General features: G+C 42.8%; 1 protein-coding gene across 3 annotated transcripts in view; it reads right to left on the bottom strand.

The window, feature by feature from the left end:
* SLC2A9 (solute carrier family 2 member 9) overlaps window positions 1–14,860 on the bottom strand; it is a 222,903-nt gene extending 208,043 nt beyond the window's left edge. For 2 of the 3 annotated variants that reach the window (XM_067530346.1, XM_067530349.1), the window contains exons 1-2: window positions 14,810–14,860; window positions 13,896–13,954 (exon numbers count right to left, since the gene is read on the bottom strand). The gene's annotated coding sequence lies outside the window, so the exon portion shown is untranslated. Of the gene's footprint in view, window positions 1–13,895; window positions 14,056–14,809 lie in introns of those variants that run through there. The other variant, XM_067530347.1, reaches the window with a different exon arrangement.
* Window positions 14,861–19,617: the final 4,757 nt, after the last annotated feature.

Genomic DNA, 19,617 nt, shown 5'->3' with positions numbered 1-19,617 from the left:
TAGGGTTATTCAGAGCTTTGTTTTTTTCCCCCATAGGAGCCTCCCTATACAATCTCCATCTTCTTCAAAACCTCTCCCCATTTTCCCTTCTTGGGCCCTCTTCTAGTCTAGGACACACTCTCTTATGCTTTCTAGAGTGGGATCTGTCCTTTGTTCAAATGCAAAATGCTGGCAGCCGGTATGGAGGACTGCTTCTTCAGTCACAGGAGTCATCTCCTCCCCCCTGATCCTGAGGGCAGGCTGCTTTTCTCTGCCATGCAGGAGCTAGCCTCAGCCCCTCCCACACACTTTTTCTTCTGCTGCAGAAGGGTTAGAGAGGCCTTCCCTTCCTCCCTCAGCAGTTTCTGGGACTTTACTACTCCTGACTGGGATTCCAGCACAATATTCCCTTTTGCTACAGGTTGCCACTTTAATAGCCTTAGCCATATGCAAGATATCATTCCCAACAAGCATTTCAATGAGGCTTCTACCCAGCACCCATCCTGTCAAGACCCCTTCTAAACCTTCCCATTCCACAGACACCTTGGCTAATGGTACAGGAATTTTATGTCCTCACACTGCCGGAAGCTGAATTCCATATCTTCCCTCTTAGGCTCAGTTCTCACCAAAGTCATCATATAACCTGGGGGTGTTAGGAGCAGCTGCATTAATATGGGTTGGATGGGGCTTAGTTTCTTTTAGCTCAGGACATTGATTTTCTTAGGTGTTCAGAGGAGTTACACTGGAAAAACCTTCATGGACACTCCTCCTTCACAGGAGGTTTGTGCTCATTGGACATCTGGACTTGCACAAAAGAATCAGCAAGGGTGGCCATTTCTTGCACAGATTTGAAAGATTTATTTCATAAAATATTCCTAACATCTTCAATGCATATACTTAGGAAATGTTCTTGAACAAAGAGAGAAAAAAATTGGTGAAAATCCTCAGCCCTCCCTTCCCCTTTCTCCATTTTCTCATTAGGTCACACATTTTATAGACATATTTGCTGTGACTCACACCAGTACTTTTCTTGAGATTTCTAAATTTCAATGTATACACTTCAGGAGTGATTTGAACCCTTTGCAAAACAGCATTTTTAAATTCAGAATATCAAAGCTTCCTCAGTCAGCATTTCATTAAATACATTCAGAGCTTTACCAGAGAGATTTGCAATCAGAGTGGGGACTTTCTTGTCCTCAGAAATATTACGAGCCTCACATAGCCTTTCAGAAGTGGTAAGGCAATCTTCAGTGCAGTCTGATTCGTTCTATCCAGGACCCAACTTGTCCTAGCTGAGAGTTCCTTGAATGGAGAGAGAGACTGGTGACTCTGGGATCTGTCCATTTTTTTCTGTCATGTCCAGATTATACTTCTGCTCCTTCTCCAAGGCCTCCTTCTCTTTCAGCTCCATGGCTTGCTTGTGGGCAGCTGCTTCCCTCTCCATTGTTTACTTCTCAGTTTCTAGGGCTCAGTGGTGGGCAGCTACCCACTGCTGCTGTTCTGCTCGCCACCTTTGGTATTTATGTTCTTTGTCTCTTTCTTCTTTCTCTAGACTGGCCAGCTCTAGCTTCGCAGTTGTTTTGCTGGTGCTCATATTTTTGCTTTACTGTAGCTATTTCCCTTAACCAAAATAAGCAAACAGAAAACAAACTGTAACTTCTCTTTGGCTGTTTCCAGTCACCACACTTGGGACTCACGTAAAACTGCTAGATCAGTGATTAAAGTGTAAACCCCACTGACAAAAACAAGCTCTACATAAACTCTACTCACAGGACCACTGTGACATACCAGTGTACAATCCAGACTAATGAGTAGCTGTGTCACTCCTGCCCTGTAACCAGGGGGGCCCTTTACAATCCTTTGCTGCTGTAGTTTCCAACCTGGACTGCTCACAAACAGCCTCCAGCATATAAGTCTCTCCCAGCTATGTGTGTGTGTGTGTTGCAGCCAGCCAGCCTTAAAAATCACTACAGGATGAGCCCAACACACTCCCGGTCTCAGATTTGCCCCCCAGAAACTTATGTCGTGTATTACCTAGCCCTCTCCTGGACAGTATGCATTTATTAAGGGAATAATATGCTACCCTAAATGGAGCTATCCACACACTTCAACTTGAACACACTGGAGTAGATAAAACAAAAAAACAAATTTATTAACTACAGAGAGAGAGATTTTAAGTGAGTGAAAGTAATGAGGCATAAAAGTCAGAAATGATTACAAGAAAAATCAAGATAAGATGTTTACTAATGCCTAACTTAACAAACTATATCAGAGTCAAGCACAGTTTCTCACCACATGCTTCAGCCCACTACTGAACAAATTCTCAGGTCAGGACACCTCCCCCAGAGCCCAATGACTGATTCCATTGTCTCTTCAGGTGCAGTGAATACAACAGGCAGGGAGAGAGAGAGAGAGAAGTGCCTTGGAGTGTTTGTCCCTCTTGTTTACAGTTTCATTCCCCCTCCTGAAAAACATTTCCAGCTGTGAAGTGCAGGAGCCAAGATGTCTATGTGGAAGGATATTCCCTGCTGTTTTTTCACATCTTGGAACTTCTTTTGTCTTCCCTTCCTGCTTGCTGACTCTATTTACTGCTTAAATGCAAACTAAACAGAGTGTGTTTAGGACAGACCTGTTTGCCAGCTTCTGTTTGGGCAGGATTCTGGGTTTTGGAACATGTGTTAACACCACCATAGAGGGGAATCTTATAACTTCACATACAAAGTTGCCACACATATTTTACCAGGACAATACTGACCAGAAACTTATGAGTTTTCATATGGCACCTTACAAGATATACTTTGTACGAAGATTATTATAACAGTGCATAGGGTGTGAACACAGGGATGTATTCTGTCACACACTCCCATAACTCATACCTGCCCAATGCTCCTATGCCTGGGTAGGCAACTGGGTAGGTTCAGTGCTATAGAGAGGGGTCATGGAATGAACAGTGAGTTTAGAACACATGTGAACTTGCTGCATGAGTTCAGAGAATAGTGGATGGAGATTTCCAGTTAAATATGTAAAAAAACCCCAAAAACATAAAAAAACAACCCAAAACCCCCGAATTGTGCTCTATCAAGGCTTCAATTCTGGGATAAACTTCTTATTACTCAGGGGGCTCCAGTTATCACCACCGGAGCTCTCTCTGCAGGACACAGCTCATTCTCCACATTATGCAGTAAGAGAGTATGAGCAGCAAACATCACACTGGAATCAGTGGGCTCTACAGCTGCAGGTGGGGGCACCTTTGGCTGCTGTTTTATCAGCATTGTCTGAACTACTCAGTTTGCTGACCTGTGCTTCAATGAATTACAAAGTTGGAAGCCTGCTTCAGCAGGAATATTAGTTATCTAGAGCACGTTCTATACAGCCAGGAATTCTACACCCACCATCTAATACATAAGGGTTTTCTTACTCACCCCTCATTTTGCTCAGCCCTGTGCATTATGGAGAAAGCCCACATTTTGTTCTGAACCTTTCCCATACTTCCAGAATTGCCACCAATTCTCAGAGCTGGTGAAAGGTTTAGTTGTTATATCTCACAGCACATGTGGCCGTCATTTCTAGTATATCTTACTGATCCTGGTGGTCAGTGTCTTACAGTGTCCTTCAGTACTCCATAGACTCATAGAAGTGTAGGACTGGAAGGAATCTCAATAGGTCATCTACTCCACTCCCCCGCACTCAAGGCAGGACTAAATAATAACTAGATCATTCCTGATAGGTGTTTGTCTAACCTGGCCTTAAAAACCTCCAATGAGGGAGATTTCACAACCTCCCTAGGCAATTTGTTCCAGTGCTTAACTACTCCTACAGTTAGGAAGTTTTTCCTAATGTCCAACTGAAACCTCCCTTGCTGCAATTTAAGCCCATTGCTTCTTGTCTTAGCCTCAGAGGTTAAGGAAAACAATTTTTCACTCTCCTCCTTATAACAACCTTTAATGTACTTAAAAACTATTATCGTGTCCCCCCTTCCCTCTCCCCAGTCTTCTCTTCTTCAGACTAAATAAACCCAATTTTTTCAATCTTTCCTGATAGTTCATGTTTTCTAGACCTTTAATCATTTTTGTTGCTCTCCTCTGGACTTTCTCCAGTTTGTCCACATCTTTCCTGAAATGTGGCACCCAGAACTGGACACAGTACTCCTGCTGAGGCCTTATCAGCACAGAGTAGAGGGGAAGTATTACTTCTAGGGTCTTGCTTACAACACTTCTGCTAATACATCCCAGAATGATGTTCACTTTTTTGCAACTGTGGATTCATATTTATCTTGTGATCCACTATACCCCCCAGATCCCTTTCTGCAGCACTCCTTCTTAGGCAGTCATTTCCCATTTTGTATGTGTGCAATTGATTGTTCCTTCCTAAGTAGAGTACTTTGCATTTGTCCTTATTGAATTTCATCCTATTTACTTCATATCATTTCTCCAGTTTGTCCAGATCATTTTGAATTTTAATCCTATCCTCCAAAGCACTTGAAACCCCTTCCAGTTTGGTAACATCTGCAAACATTATGAGTGTACTCTCTATGCCACTTTCTAAATAATTTATGAACGGAACCAGACCCAGGACCAATCCTTTTTATCTAAAGCAGTGCATGTGGTCTGAGTATATGTAGAGACCTCATTTAAAGTGACAGAGCTGGTGCATATCAATTTCTTTGATAAATTGACTAACCAATGAGCTTGCAGAATCCAGTGGGCAGCACGGAACTCTGTAAGACGGCAGTTCCTAGGGTTGCACCTGGGACTGGGGCTAGTGGCTGGAGGGTCACACCATTGCATAATCCCATGAGTGGCTGGCCAGAAGAGCTCATTCACTAAAACAGGGACCACTTGTTTGCAGGAGGCTGTGCGTGGGCTGACCCAGCAGTGGGGGGTTCACACAGTGGGGCAAGGGAAAGACAGGCCAAGGAGTGGGGGGATTGGGGTGACACAGCGATATTCTAGTCCAGAGGGGAACGTCACACCTGTCAGAGGGCCAAGTCATGAAAAGGGAGCTGCAGCTCCTGGAGTGAGAGGGGCCACAGGATGAGAGAAGAAGATGGATGGAGAGACTGCCAGAGGAGGGTGCAGCACCTGGAAGTGACCAGGAGGAGGTGTCACTTGTGGTGAGTGCACCCTGTGACATCCCCTTTTTATAGATTGGCATATGTTTGCCATTTTCCCATCCCCTGGAACCTCTCCTGTCTTCCATGAGTTTTTGAAAATAATTGCTAATGGCTGATTCAGATCCCTGAGTGTGATAGGATGTATTCATCCATGCCTTCCACCAGAGGCACCATGTGTTATTTTCACGGAGGAATGAGGCTGGGTTTAGGCTAACCAATTTGTTTAGCCAATATAAATTCTGGTAAGCTATTTATTGCCTGCATTATAGCATCTAATTAGCCACACAACTGCTAATTCCAGTTTTCAGTAAGGAACATGAAGTATAGTGAGTGATTGCATAGTGCCTTAAGTGTGACAACTTTTAACTTCCTGATGACCTTTTACTCTTCATAGCACAACCCTTTTCCAAAACATAGGTGAGTCAGTGGTTACCTTTGTAAGTCCATATTCAGCAGCCATTACCACACAATAGTATTTAACCTGGTATCTTAAATGTAGAACAGGAAATAACTGTGGTTACTATTCGCAAATGTTTTCCTTTTGAATGGTGAGACCTGTACCTCATTCAGGAGTGACTCAGTGAAACAACTGCTTGTAAAAGTTATGGTTATTAGCCTCCTATCTATAATTAGCCAGTCAACTAAAGTTTACTTTAGTTAATAGCTTTCACACAGTCTATTTGGTTTTACAATAACAATGAAAAACACTCAGGCCTCAATCCTGCAACTAGTTCCATGGGGATTCTCAATGATTTCATTGGGATTCCCCAGAGGACCACATGCAAAGGGCCAGCTGCAGAATAAGGGCTTTATATGACATACTTGTTCTGTAGATCTCAAAGTACTTTTGACAGGGGACTTCTCAATCATATCCCTATTTTACAGACGGGGAAACTGAGATAAGTCACTCCGGGGGCTGGATGGGGCTCCACCTCAGCTGCCTGACACTGAGCACCACCTTGCAGCTCCTCTTCCCAATCTCAAAGATGCCTCCCTAACTCACCTCACCGGGCGGTCTGCAAAGCAGGCAGCGGGGAAGGAGAAGCAGCCCCATGTAGTGGGGGGCAGCTCAGCCCGCAGCCAGCCAATCTGCTGCTTCCTCCCTCACTACACTGCACAGACACATGGTGAGTGCCACCACCAGAGGGAGTTGCTACCTCCTCGCTGCTGAGTGTCCTGCCAAGAGGTGGCCAGAGATATCTGGCAGGGGAGGGCACAGGATGTCCCCACATGTCATGTCTGTCTTTATGACATCCTTTTAAATATTCTTATTTCTTCAGCTGTCAACTCACTATTTCCTTCAACATTTTCATATGCATTATAACCCTATAAACACAGGTGTAAAATATAACCAGGATTCCTGCAGTTAATTCTGTGCCCAATCAAGCAATTGAACATTATATCCGATTTGTTTACAGCCTGAAAATGTGCAGTGATTTAGTAGTATAAGTTAATAGGCCAAACCCAGAACAAAACAATGAAACCATTGATATCCTATAATGGAAGTAAGGCATTAAAATCACCAAGAGTGACGTTATTAAACATGTGCCTGAAACTGTGCAGCCATGATGACAAGATTTTTATGTTAAAAGGCATTTCTGCTCTAGCTACATGCCAAACTGTACTAGTCTCTAAGTCTCTTTATCTTGTTACGAGTTTATTGCAGACTTCACCCAGGGCACATGACCATAACTTGATTACATCTAATTGTAAAGCTAATGTCAATTTTTCAACAAACCTATAAAGAATCCAACTTTAATTCATTTTTCATTTAGTTCAGGGGAAGGGACAGAGAACTGGTTGTACCCCCAAATCATTAAGATGCCAGTAGCTTGAAAGGAAAGTCTGAACAACCTCCAGAGTTAGGATGGGGAACAGATTAATGGAGGAGCTTCTAATCTTGAGAGATGATGGGTTCAAAGTCTCATGGGTTCGTTAGTCCTACTTGTCCATATCATGAAAGTATTGCAACAACCTGAAACAGCAAGTAATTGGCTAGTGATAGACCTCAGACTTACGAAATATATCATGACTGAGGCACATTGGCCCTCTCAGTATCTGATTGAAAGCAATGCTAATAGAACCTAAATCTGCATTGATCTGAGATTGCCCTTATCTTCCACTGGCTTTAGTGAAAGTTGAGCGTGCTCAGCACATCAGAGGAGGTCTCAAGGACATGCAGGGGTCAACCTTAAGGCTCTGATTCAGTAAAGAAGTTAAGCATATGCTTAACATTTGCACATGCTTCTTAAGTCAAATGTTAAGTATGTGCTTAAATGCTTTACTGATACAGGGCCTTCATCTTTCATTAGAAAGAAATTCACACAGAAATACTTATTAGGTTTGGTTTTTTTTTAAAGAAAGATTGCATCATAAAGTTGGTAAAAGTATCATACAACAATAGGCTGAAAGTCAATTATAGTAACCCAGGTAAGTGTCAGGGGGCTACTACAAAGTTTAGGTTACAGTGTTATCCCAGTATACACAAGAACATCTCACACACAATTTCAGCTTCAAAATATAATAATGAAAACATGGAACATGTCTGTTCCTGATGGACTGAAGCCATAAGATGTGGCATATCTCAACTAAGATTAAACTGATAAGCCTACAAAACAAACTAAATATACTATGTGCTAACTTATACAGATTCTTATACTTCTCCCATCAATAGAGTATCTGAGCACCTTCCAGTAGGGCATTAGGGGATGTGACTAATGTCTGACGTGTGGTTTTTTTCTCTCTCATCCTCTCCCCAGTTAAAAAATAGTGCATGCACAACATGCACAACAGTGTTTTGTTTTTTGGTTGTATGACCATTGCACACTGCTTTTATCTTAGCAAAGGCAAGGTCAAAGAATTATGCCTTGCTCATAGAGTGTAAGGTGTTGCGGTTTGCAGTAGAACTTGTTGGAAAATGGTTTTCTTGTCCCATGAAAACTTTTCACAATTTCAAAGTTTTCCCCATTCTGCATCAGCTCTCCTCAATTCAGAATGGGGCGTTGAACCTGGGTATCCTACCTCCCAGGTCACTGGCTCTTCTGTGGTGGGCCTCTCTCACTCTCTTTTGGAGCTGTTCATCTTTGCATAAAGAATTATGTATTTATTGGAGCACGGATATATAATCAAATGCATTTCCTAACTCTTATGCTGTTTGTGTGTGGGCTATAAGATAAAGTAGTGAACACAACACAGAATAAAGAAAATTACAGCTTCATGAAACTGAACGCAGCCAAGATCAGGGACTAGAATATCCGAACTCTAAGAACACTCCATACACACAAGCTTTCTTTCTTTCTTATATGACCATATTAAGGAAAGATCACGAACATATTTCCTTAAGACATAGAATCATAGAAGATTAGGACTGGAAGGGACGTCAGGAGGTCATCTAGTCCAACCCCCTGCTCAAAGCAGGACTAACCCCAACTAAACCATCCCAGCCAGGGCTTTGTCAAGCCAAATCTTAAAAACCTGTAAGGATGGAGATTCCCAAGTAGCCCATTCCAGTGCTTCACCACCGTCCTAGTGAAAAAGATTTTCCCTAATATCCAATCTAGACCTCACCACTGCAACTTGAGAGCATTGCTCCGAGTTCTGTCAACGACTACCACTGAGAACAGCCTAGTTCCATCCTTCCTGGAACCCCCTTTCAGATAGTTAAAGGCTGTTATCAAATACCCCCTCATTCTTCTCTTCTGCAGACTAAACAAACCTAGTTCCCTCAGCTTCGATTCAAAAGTCTTGTGCTCCAGCCCCCTAATCATTTCTGTTGCCCTCCGCTGGACTCTTTCCAATTTGTCCACATCCTTTCTGTAGTAGAGGGTCAAAAACTGGACACAGTACTCCAAATAAGGCCTCACCAGTGCTGAATAGAAGGGACTAATCACTTCCCTCCATCTGCTGGCAATGCTTCTACTAATGCAGCCCAATATGCCATTGGCCTTCTAGGAAATAAGGGCACACTGATGACTCATATCCAGCTTCTCGTCTACTGTAACCCCCAGGTCCTTTTCTGCCAAACTGCTGCCTAGCCAGTCGGTCTCCAGTCTGTAGCTGTGCATGGGATTCTTCTGTCCTAAGTGCAGGACTCTGCACTTGTCCTTGTTGCACCGCATCAAATTTCTTTTGGCCCAATTCTCTAATTTATATAAATCACTCTGTAACCTATCCCTACCCTCCAGTGTATCTACCACTCCCCCCAGCTTAATGTCGTCTGCAAACTTGCTGCGGGTGCAATACACCCCATCCTCCAGATCATTGATGAAGATGTTCAGTGAACAGTCTTCAACTCTGTCCTCTCTCCCGTAGCTGGTTCACATTATTTCATACAGAAAGGTTTGTAATTTGTGAAAACTGTTTTGAAGTACAGATAATTAAACAGATGTAACATTTCTTAAAGAGGCATTTTTCACACAAAAGGACTGCTACAAGGCTTTTCCATTTGCAGTATAAAATCTGTTGTTTCAGCAAGTCTTATATCTGAATACAGAACTGACATCAGTCCTCTTCCACATGCTGCCAGAACATCCTGAATTTATGGCACGATCATAACATATATATAATAATGTCCTCTTCATTTGCTCAAGAGTTTCAGCCAGGCCCGCCAACACCAATTCCAGGCCCCAGGGCAGAACCATCTATGGCTCTCCCCCTAGAAAGGGAGGGCTGAGGTTTACAACCATGGGCCATGGGGGAAGCTTCCCCTCGGGGAGACTAGCTCCCTGCCCTTCCGCCCACAGCCCCGCCAACACTCCACCCCGCTCCACCCCAGGCCCCATCTCCCTCCCTGCTTGGCCCACTTGCCACCACATTCTTCCCCCACACTAGGTCCCCCTCCTCTCTTTCACACTCCTCCTTCCTCTGAAGGCAAAGAGTGATGGTGGGGGGAAGAGGACGGACATGGCGGTGAGCGACAATGTGTGGGGGCTGAACGGGGAGGGAGTGGGGCCTGGATGGAGCAGGGGTGGGGCCTTGCCATAGGTGGAAGGGGCAGGATGGAGAGCTAGCTTCCTCGAGGAGAAGCTTCCCCTGCTGCCCATGGATCTATCCCATCTGCCTGGGCCATTTTAGATCATTGGGCTCCTTGGCAATTGATCCCTTTGTCCCCTCTCCCTCCCTGCACTGGCAGGCCTGGTTTCAGCAAAAGTCACCATTAACAATCCTTTCTGAAACATCTTGGAGTTAAAAAGATTGGAATAATTTCAAATTATAGAAATTAAATCTTGCTTCTTTAGCAGAGCACTGAAAAATCACCAGTATCCTCTCTCAATTTACCATTCTTAATTTCTTCCTGTAAAATATTTTCCCCACCCCTCTTAAAGTCATTTAATAATGCCTACTTGTTCTGACTATGCTTTAAGTACAGAGACCACAAAAAGAACCTTCCTCATCTTGGATATTAAGAAAACAGCTAGTAATGGTAAAATTCTATTTTACTCACAGATGTTATGTTTTTCTAGCTGGCAGATAACTCCCTCTCTCTGTGCATGGTGCAGTTGGATATAGTCTTGCAATTGTATAAGATGTTTTGAGAGCTCCCTAGTTAAACAGATCTCCAGTATTTTTTAATCTCTACTGATTGTGATTATGACCAAATAAAACATCTTCTTTTCAGTCTAAATTTGGGATTAGCCAAAAAACACACTGGGGTATGACTATGTAACTTCAGGGTTAGTGAAGGGGGCACTATGCTGCAATAAAGAAGGGATTTTTGCCATTAATGTAGAGCAGATCAGGTTTCTTGGTGGAATTATTCTACCATGCCCTTTCTCCTTGAGTTGCCCTCCAAACATGATTTTCATGTGTTATTTCCCAACTAGTCTGTTGGGGTCAGAACCAGCAATGGGGAGGTTTGTTACCTCCCCACTAACCATCTGATGTAAGTCTGGTAGCAGAGGTAAAAAGTATGTACCTGGGGCTGGAAATCATCTAAGGTGGGGAAGATGCCATATACCTCCTCTGTCATTTGTGGAATTATTTTCAGAATAAAAGAAGGAAGAGAAACTGAAGATGGGAAGAACAATACTACTCATCTTCAGTGATTTAACATAGAACTGTCTGGGACATTTTTGCTAAAATATGCTCTTTTATCAAAGCCAAAACATTTTGTGGTGACATTTCTTTCCACTAACCTTCAGTTGGGAAAGTTTTTGGGTCAGGGGCATCAAGAAAAAACAAAATAGGTGGGTGGTTAAAGTACTGGCCTGGAATGTGGGAACCCCTGGGTCTCATCCTAGTATCCTAACTCTCAGGCCAGGGAGTAACACACACACACACACACACACATGCAATCCACCTGAGAGCTTCCTCCTCCTTCCCCGACACAATGCCATTTTTTGTGAAAGTGCTTAAAAGGTTTTGCTTTTGTTCCAATGCAACTTCTCAAACCTCAGAAGTTGCCATGAAATGGAATTGTCATCTTGTGGTCAGTTCCAGTTTAGTTGTTGGAAAAGAGCACAGGCTTTTTTATACTTATGTTACTAGAATAAAAGCAACTTTTAAAATTCTAAGGTGTTGTTCAATATATTTTTACATAGAGAAACTGTGAAATGTAACCACAACAATTAAATACAATAGACAACTCCACATTGGCTCAATATTGGAAGGTCTCTGGTAGCTTATTATAGGTGAAGCTGGTAGTGCTGCCTATTTTTAAGGTTGCTTAAGACTTCCTATTAACTTTGCCAAACTCTGATCATTCGGGCTGAAATTTTCCATTTTTGGTGGTGTCTGCCTTAAACTGTTTTGTTTAATTTCAGCCAAAACAGTTCAGCCATTTCTGAGCAGGAGGCTAGAGAAAATTACTAGTGTTGACCAGACTGCATATATGCTATTCCCACAAAGCAACTGAGCATGCTCCAGCCCAGGACTAAAGGGCATAACTGGGCATAGCCTATAATAGCTGCTGGGCCAGGATGGGACTGGGGCTCTGGAACTGAGGGCAGGGTGCCTGTCTCTCCTGTGCTCTCAGTGGCCTTCCCCACCAACGCGCAATGGCACCCAGGCAGCATCAAAGGGGAAGCTCTCTAATTCAAATGCAAGGAGGACAAAGCTGAGCCCAGGAGGAGGTAAAGGAATATGCAGGGACAAAGAGTCTGGTGAGACTGAGACTGGAGGGTGGAATGGAGAGAGAAACTGACTGGAACTGGCTGGGCAAGAATACTGGAAGTTTGAGTCAGGGGAAATAGCACTGTTTGGGCAAGAAGACTGGGACACAGAGCTGTGGGTGGGCATGGGAAACTGGGAGCCAATGGGAGAAGTGGGGACTGGGAGCCAGTTGGCTGGAGGTGGAGGGGCAGGAAATACACTGAAATTGGAGGGAGAGTTGGGAGGTGTCTGTCTACTAAACCACTCTTCCTCCACAGCCTCAATGAAACCCAAGATTCTTGAGTCTCACTGTTCCTCTGCTGCCAGCAAATATCTGTGAAACTCACTGGCAAAGTGTCCCATTCATCTCTAGTGCTGGTCCACACAGAAGATGACAACCTACTACTGCTATCAGTTACTCTATTAACTCAAGTGGCAGAGGTCTGTGCAGTAGGTCTAAAGGTTCCAACCCCATGGAGGTGAGTATCAATATGATGCCACAGGATAGAACTTTTGTTTTTCAATTTTATTTACAAACAAACCAACCAACCTAGGAAGTTACACGCACACAAGTTAGGTATTAAGGCTGTAAAGTCAGACACAAAAAGTTAGGCAACCTTAATTCAGGTATTTCCTGTGCAACCTTAATTCAGCCCATTGTGCATGCACATTATGATGGCCTTTAATTCCAGACCCACATACTATTTTTCTAGAGGAGCCCTGCTTCATTCAGTGCACAGAATGGACGTGCTCTGGGGATGAATCAGGATTGTATACTGAAGGAGGTTATAAGATCTCTGCTTCCTTTGTTGTAGAAGTTGCAAGTGTGTAGTGAATGCAGGGAGTTGAAGGAAGAAAGAGGATGATTTCGTTGTTAATATTTCTACTGTTTTTCTCTTCCCAAAAGCATTTTAGTCCATAGCCAGCTGACTGAACCATAGGTAGCACTCATTTCAACAGAGAATCAGAACTTACATGGATCAGTTCAGGGATCTCTTTTATCGTTGCATCCTATCTATCCCTCTAGCAAACCAGATGGTTCCTACTTTACGTGCTTGTCTTCTAGCTTAGTAGGAAGAAATTCATGCAGCAAGCAACTATTCGATCTGCACCCAAGAATCAGCCTTTAGAATTCTTTCTTGGATTTAGGGTCAGATCTAGTGCCCATTAAAGCAAATGGAAAGACTCCCACTGGCTTAAGTGAGCACTGAATCAGAGCCTGTGTCTACAGCAGGTGAAAAGACATCCAGGCACCATCAGTTTTTGCCCATATGGTAGCACATATCTTAGGGGCTCAGTTCTACCGGTGCATGAGGCAGAAATCCTCTTATCCTTCCTATCCCTCCTTTACAGCTTCACTTCATTTATTAGTCAATACACAATTAGCATTTAAAGACACACAGAAACTTTGGCTTGAAAAGAAGTTTCAGCTCATGTTCCACCCTGTATGTTTTTTTCCCCTTATAAACAAGGAGCACATGGCTATTATAAAAATATTCTATTTTCAGACACAATTTAGAAAGAAGCTGTTTTCTAAGACAGCATATGATTTATCTTGGAGTGATGCCATTTATCTGTCCCTATGTCCATGAAAGAAATAATTTGTTGACTCTTCACAGAACACACTGACAGAACATTTACTTCAGGAGATAAATATCTATATAACAGACAGATCTCTGGGGATCGTCATAGTATTTCTTTAAACAAAACAAACCTTTTGTAGATCAATGAATAGAGGGACAGCTGCAGGGTAAGGGTTAAATCCTCTGGCACCTAAGGGGAGAGATGAGAAAGTGGGAGCGCCTCTTTGTTTCCTCTCACTCCCAATCAAGCAGCAGAACAGAAAATGTTCAAGACAACTTTAGGAAAGAAAGCCAGACACTAACTGCAAACTAAATTCCAATCAGCATATTACCTATGGATGAGGAGGTGTGTCCACTGCACAGCTAACTAATAATCTTTAAGTAGGACGTCACTCTGCTCCTGCCTACAGGAGCAGCTAAATGTGCAGCACAGCATATCCCTCAGCCCACTCAGAGGAGTCTTGCGAGGGACACTGTGTTCATGGGGAACAGCAGGATTTAGCGATTTAGCCCCAAGTCTTTAGACCATGAGCAGAAATAGAATGTGAATGAACAGAGTCACTTGTCACTTCCCAGAGATACTTCATGAAATATTTGGAAGATGAAAATAAAATCAGTTGGCAGGAAAGGGGTTGAAAAGAACTCAAAAAACTCCATAACAGATCTTTAACTACTCACTTTACAAGTACAAATAAATGGTGTTACAAACAACAGCTATGATTACTGCATTTGAAAGCTAAGGGGAAGAAAAATTACTGTAACTGAATAGGACTAGAGGAAAAAAGTCTGTTTATCTAATTTATTACATTGACATTATTGACCTAGTCAGATTTCCCTCTTTGTGGATCTGCCACAAAGCAAGAAAGAAATTGAACTATACAACCACAAAAAATGGGAGGACTCAGGGCAGGTTTAATATATGAAACTAATTTCAACTCACTTTTTTAATGAACAGGATTTTAAACTCTCAGTAACCTTGTAATAGAAAAAAAGTCCCATTTAATTTCTATATTCCAAGATTTTAAAAATTTCTGATTGTTCCTACCTTGTAGGGTCAAGAGCTGAAACATGAGCTGAATAAGTCTTCAAGAGTAAATACTGTCTGAGAAACCCTGACTTTTATAATTCCAGTCACATGAATGTTACTAATAAAATTTGAATAAGGGGATGGATATATCCTAATAGGTTCTTTTTGCTTTCTGACTTTCAGAAATCTTTTCAAATATTTTTTTCCCCTCCTACATAAGAACTTTACTGAAACTTAGCCCTATACTTCCACATTCCCTGTCACCTCCCACTGAGGCAGTACTATCCAGCCAGAGGATTAATGTCTACACTTTTTGAAGTAGGCACTGGAATATAGAACACACTGTAGTAGATTCATCAATGCGTTTCTTAATAGTCTGAGTAAATTACCTCCAACATCTGCCAGATATGCTGGCTTGGATCCTAGGCACTTTAATAGCAATGTAGGTGACACACTTAATTTCCCTGTGCCCTATTATTAATACTATTTATTATTTGCATTGCAGTAGTGCCTAGAGGTTCCAATCAGGACTGAAGCCCACTGTGTTATGTGCTCTATAGACATAGATGATGAGAATGAGTCCCTGCCCAGAAGAGTTCACATTCCATTTTGAGAACAAGACACAGCAATTAATGTGATAAACAAAAGGAGGAAAAGAGGACAAGATTAATGAAAGTAAGATCATGTGGTGTGTCTATCCAACAGCCTTATGGTTTCTAATTTGCCAGTTTGTCACAGTGAAGTTTTTTTCCTGATCAATCCCAAATCTGTATGAAGTACCTAGAAAGAGGGCTTAATGTAGAAAACCCATCTTTCAGAAAGTACTATGCAACTATGGTGGTCTTCAATATCATTGATCAGCCAAGGAGAGTTTGTGCTGATGACGTAATGCCTGTCACTTAGTATCCTGCTGCTGAAGCTTTTGAGAAAACCTGTGTTGCATTGAGAATACTCCAGCCTGATTGCGGCATTGAATTAGGTTCTTTATTAGTAATTCAGTCCTTGCTTCATTGTCTCTGTACTCTTCACTAGTATTCTGAACACAGCAGTGCTGCACACCCAGGATTGAGGTGCCTAGATTCCACTCAGACGTATGCAAATTAGGTTATTACTTAGGTATGTGCATATGCAAGCCCACCCCGTGAATATACAAGAGGGAGGAAGGGAGAAGGACTGTGCACATCAATTGGGCTTCCAAAACCATTTGAATATGTGGCATACTTTTTAGAAATCTGTCTTTCAAGCCCTGGAAGGCTGTGCAAGTCCCTTCCATAGAATCATAGAAGTTCAGTGTTGAAAGGGACCTCAGGATGTTATCTAGGCCAACCCTCTGCCCAAAGTAGGACCAACCCAACTAAATCAAAGCCAGACCTTAAAAACCTCTAAGGATGGAGATTCCACCACCTCCCCAAGTAACCCATTCCAGTGCTTCACCACCCTCCTAGTGAAAAAGCTTTTCCTAATATCCAACCTAGACCTTCCCCACTGCAACTTGAGACCATTGCTCCTAGTTCTGTCATCTGCCACCATTGAGAACAGCCTAGCTCCATCCTCTTTGGAACCCCCTCTTCAGGTAGTTGAAGGCAGATATCAAATACTCCCCTCATTCTTCTCTTCTGCAGACTAAATAAGCCCAGTTCCCTCAGCCTCTCTTCACAAACTATAGCTCAGGTGTTTTTGTGGGACTGAGAGAGTGAGAGGCATGAGCGGCCTTGTGTGGTAGCCAGACAGAGGCCCACAATTCAGTTGCTTTATGCACAAGAGAATAAGCGATCCATTGACATCATCGGCTCTACTGGTATGAGTTAGGCAAGCAGGATATGGCCCTGAACTTAATATTAGTGATTGTGTGCTCAGCTCTGTACAAAATAGAGCCAAAGCCAAATGGGCTGATGGCATGGGGTGTATATACCCCATGCTGGCCTGGCAACCACAGGGTTAATGCAGCAACCACCAGCCGGTGCTCACTGGCAGCCTCACAACAGCTGGGAGAATAAAAGAACTGAGAAGCACAAGGTGGCTGCCAGAGGAGCGAGCATGCTGGAGAAGGAAAGTGCGGCTGGCAAGCCGGTAAAAAGCTGCCCAGAGACAGCATCCAGAGAAGGGACAACTGGATCTCCAGGCTGGAGAAGCCTACAGAAGGTGGGTGGGTAGGAAGGAAGGCGCTCAGGGCACAGCAAGAGTTGTTGTTGAGACCTGATTCCACCTGCCTGGTTTAGGGACCCTGAACTGGAGCCCAGTGGAATGGGTGGGCCTGGGTTCCCCCTGCTGAGCCCTCAGAGACCTAAGGACCAAAGAGATTTCCATACTCCATGAGCACCAGACCAGCTGACCTTGCCAAATGTAAGGGGAAAACCTGTACACCCCAGCCAGCAGGACTAAAACTAACACACTGCGTAGCCCAGAGTGGAACTCCCAAAGAGACTTAGGTAAGAGGAGCTGACTGAACATCCTGCTAGACTGAGAGGACTCCGTGCAATGCTCCATCTGACCAATGGGGTGCTGCTGCATTAACACACCAGTTCACAACTGACAAATAAACAGTGGCTATCTCCTGCTGACTCTTTTTCCTAAATATGCATTTCAATTCTTCTTACTGGAGGTAGATGAAGTTCCTAAATGCACAAGAGCATTTTTGAAAAAGACTCCTCAAAGTGGAAAGGCCCATTATGCAAAGTAAAACCATTTCATTCAGTTCATCTCCCACCATCGTTTTGCATTCATTCTATCCTACATGGCAAGAAGATGCAGGAAGACCAAATGAGCACCAGTAGTCTCTCTCAAAGAGAAGATGAAAAACAAAAACCAACCAGATATGCTAAGTGTACACAATAAATTTCACAAGAGATTTGACCTCATTTCACGTGCACAAATTAACTCTGTTACTTGGCAACATACCAAAGACAATAAAAATTAGAAAGAACCCTAAAACACTTGGAGCAAAATCCAAGTCTTGGGCTGGGTCTAGGCACAGGTCTGAAAAGCTGTAGCTGAAAGCAGGAAAGCTGGCTGCAGAATTCATACTCTATTGTACCTCCATGGCCACAACCACGAAGTGGTCATTCTGCAAAAGACTTGGTCCACACACTGAAGTCCTGATCCTGTTTTTGTTAAAGTCAGTGGAAGAAGTCTCACTGAATTCAGTAGCACAAGATCAGGCCTTCAGCATATGTGGAGCCCAGTTGAACAACCACTGTTTTCAAAGGGAATCCTTGCTTTGACTGCAGTGAGCATTGATAAGGCTCAGGTCTGCTAACTCAGGAATATTCCACTGAACCAAAGGGGACTTTGCTTAATCTAAAATTTTAAATATTAAATGATTTAGAATTATATGGGTTATTTATACAACACTATTAGTGTACCAGGTACTTGAGAGCAGAAAAAAAGAAACGTGGTCCCTCTTCCAAAGAGCCTACAATGCACATTTAGCTATAAACGCTGTGACGGACAACAGACAAAAAGGGACTAAGGGCACATGTGTTATAGACACTAATACAGACTGGAAATCTGACTTTCAACCCAAGGTTCAGGAGATTTAACATGTTATAGAGACATCACAGAAATCTGAAAAGGTTTATATATTTTATATAAATACTCCACTTTTTAGCTTTTCCTCTGAGGCCAAAAAAAGTAATAGTTGGATTTGATAAGCATTAGAGATGTATTATTCAAAATAGTACACCGCCTCTAAGTCTAAAGGGTATCAAGTTCAGGTTTCTCATAATCTTTTAAACAGTTTTTACATGAACTGGGACTGAGACAGAAGATTACAAGGGTGTGTTTTTAACTAACCAGTGAGTCACGCTTAAGATTTCAAAATACAAGCTTAACATAGCATTCTGTTTTTGTCTTTTGAGGTGCTTGAGTTTGATGTTTTAAAAAGTGGAAGAAAACAAAGAGATTAGAGAAGTGGGTCTAGCAGGGACAGAGGAGTAGAGGGGAGGACTCCATTAGCAACAGCATGTTGTACAGCCTGGCAGGGGAAAGGAGAAAGGCCAAAGAAGCAGGAGGTTATCAAATCAAGGGCAGCAAAATCAGCCCCAATTACTTCCTGTGAAGTTTATACAGAGCTGCTTATTACTGAGTCCAGTGAGTGTGTTGTTATTCCTTTCATGATCAGCATGACTGGGGTACTAGTTGCCCATGCATGCTGGAATTGTATAGACTATAACAACATAGACTGACACCAGTGGTTTGGTTATTTTTGTAGGAGCATTTGGCAGGAAGGAAGAGGGGGGAATTCTGCCATACCTAAATTTTGAAAAAGCCTAGACTATCACATGTAGGAGGTACTATTTGTTGGTTAGAGAGAAAAAAACTGCAGCACCTAAGATAATTGTTTGAAGTCTCCATAAATGTGCTGTTTACTCAGTAACGCAGCACTGGGAAGTTCCAATGTGTTGTTGTTGTTGTTGTTATGTTTCTCCACAAAAACACCAAAAAAGAAAGATATACCAGGGAATAAAGCTGTAATTTAGCTTTCTACCTTTGAGTATTCATCTAGCCCTTAAAGACCTCTAAGACAATATCTTTAAACCAGCATTAGGCCAACACAAAGCTTTTAACCCAACATCAGGTGAGAGCTCCCAGTTCGTCTCATCAAAATGCTTGCCAGCTTCCATGAGCTGATTTTCACTCTGGGGATGGGTTCATTCTGCCCCCTCATAGGCTATCACTGCCACAGAGTAGTGTTTCCCCAAAGACTCAGGAAAGAAACCATGACAGAGCCAATGGCCAGTATGGCCATAATAATCTCAATCACGTGAAGAAATACAGACTGTGCCAAGCACGGTTGTAGAGCTGAGACTATGATAGCCAACCTCTTT

The sequence above is a fragment of the Emydura macquarii genome, unplaced genomic scaffold (assembly GCF_026122565.2).
Source record: "Emydura macquarii macquarii isolate MOO-44397 ecotype Brisbane River unplaced genomic scaffold, CSIRO-AGI_Emac_v2 contig_3062, whole genome shotgun sequence".
Taxonomy (NCBI): domain Eukaryota; kingdom Metazoa; phylum Chordata; order Testudines; family Chelidae; genus Emydura; species Emydura macquarii.
Note: the sequence above shows the minus strand (reverse complement) of the source record. Positions and strands in the feature narration are given on the sequence as shown.